The sequence below is a fragment of the Atractosteus spatula genome, unplaced genomic scaffold (assembly GCF_055471065.1).
Source record: "Atractosteus spatula isolate fAtrSpa1 unplaced genomic scaffold, fAtrSpa1.hap1 Scaffold_136, whole genome shotgun sequence".
NCBI classification, from domain to species: Eukaryota; Metazoa; Chordata; class Actinopteri; order Semionotiformes; family Lepisosteidae; genus Atractosteus; species Atractosteus spatula.
Genome location: NW_028296693.1, coordinates 103,958 through 105,676, shown reverse-complemented (window position 1 = coordinate 105,676; position 1,719 = coordinate 103,958). Strand labels below are relative to the sequence as shown.

The 1,719-nt window shown below is 46.4% G+C and overlaps 1 pseudogene; it reads right to left on the bottom strand.

Annotated features, from left to right (window-relative positions):
* Positions 1 to 213: 213 nt before the first annotated feature.
* On the bottom strand, positions 214 to 392 carry LOC148809437 (U2 spliceosomal RNA; annotated as a pseudogene).
* Positions 393 to 1,719: the final 1,327 nt, after the last annotated feature.

The following is a 1,719-nucleotide window of genomic DNA, read 5'->3' as shown; positions in this document are numbered from 1 at the left end:
CATGGGAGCCGAAAAGGGGGCCGGCCTGCTTGCCGAGAAAGTCGAGACATGGGAAATTGCGGAGAGGGAGGACGGAGACGGGGAGGGGGAGGGGGAGAGAGAGAGACAGAGAGACACACAGATGGACGAGAGACGAGACGAGACCAGAGAAGAAGGAGCTCCAGTCCACCTCGCTTGCTTGCTAGCTACGTCTGTCTTTTCACCACTGAGAGAAGGTAGTACACCGTTCCCGGAGGCGCTGCAATACCGGGCCGATGCGTGGAGAGGACGGAGCAAGCTCCTGATCCAGCTCCCTGTTCCAAAAATCCGTTTAATATGTGGTCCCCCGATGGGGAACATATTAGATATTAAACTGATAAGAACAGACTTTTTTTCTTTATTACAAAAAGCATCATACAAAATATAATCACAACAACAAAAGCATTCCATAACAAAAAAATAAACTCCTATAAGGGAACTGAAAAACAAACTTCAAAATACTCATCATTACCATAACCCCACCCCATATTCAAATTAAGTACACACCCAGCAAAAACAAAACTAGCAAAAAACATACGACTTGCAACATAAACTTCACGGTGGTTTCTTACCAAACCCGCCAACAATGTCCCAAACTTTCAACGTAACTTCATCAATGATATTCTTATTGAAACTCAGGATCGACACTCTTTCTACATATCCATTAGGTATTTCCATTTTTCTTTTACTGCATGGTAGCTCCATTTACGTAAGTCAGCTGTTACCATACTTTTAACATCCCACAATACTTTGTTCCATACCCCACCCCCGCTCCGTACCACCCCTTTCTTAACTAACATATTTCTAGCAGCCCACAATTCTACTTTATCGCAACTGATCAAGAACCATAAAACAAAAGCTGTCTTTTTTTATTCTCCCCCTCCCCCCACCACCAAACATTATGGTCGCCAGATTGATTTTGAAACTCGTCTCCAAAACTTCTAACAAAGGTGTACATTTCTCCCACATGCGCTGTGTAAAGTTACAAAACCAGAAGACATGCTCAACCGTCTCGACCGCTTGGCAGTCCACTCATGGACACCCAGCCTGCCTGGTAAGCTTGTGCTTGTATAAAACGTCTCGCACAGGAAGCCTCTTCCAAGCCACCAGCCAGTTCAGGTCCAGCATATCCAACCGCAGGCCTTTGGGTTGGACTCTCCTCCAGGTCTCGGTGGCAACATTCCCAACGATCTTGGCTTCCTCCCGTTCCATCACAGCACGGTACAGTGCCCTGTGGTTCAACAGAGGCGGGTCTTCCCCTGTCAGGTGATGCTTCACCCAGGACACTGCATGTCTGTAGTGCCACGGCAAGTCCTCCCCATGCGGGATGTCATTCCTCCAGCTGGTAAGATGACGCATGCTGCTGGCGAGCCAAAACCTTGCAAAAAACTGAGAGCTGTGCATTACAGGGTTGTCTTAAAGCGGTACACAACCCTGACACATACAGACAGTTAAGCTTGACAGGGATGTTTGGGACACCCCTGCCACCCTTCTCAATTGGGCGGTACATGTCAATGCACTTAATGTACTCGTACTTTTTATTCCATAAAGAAACAAAAGTTACTCTAACAAGGTATCTGTTGTATCTTGTAGGCATTGGAAAGACATTGGCGAGATGCATCAGAGCAGGTAAGACTTCTGTTTTTAATATTACGACTTTCTCCACGAAGGTTAAAAGTCTATTGCTCCATCGCTGCAGTC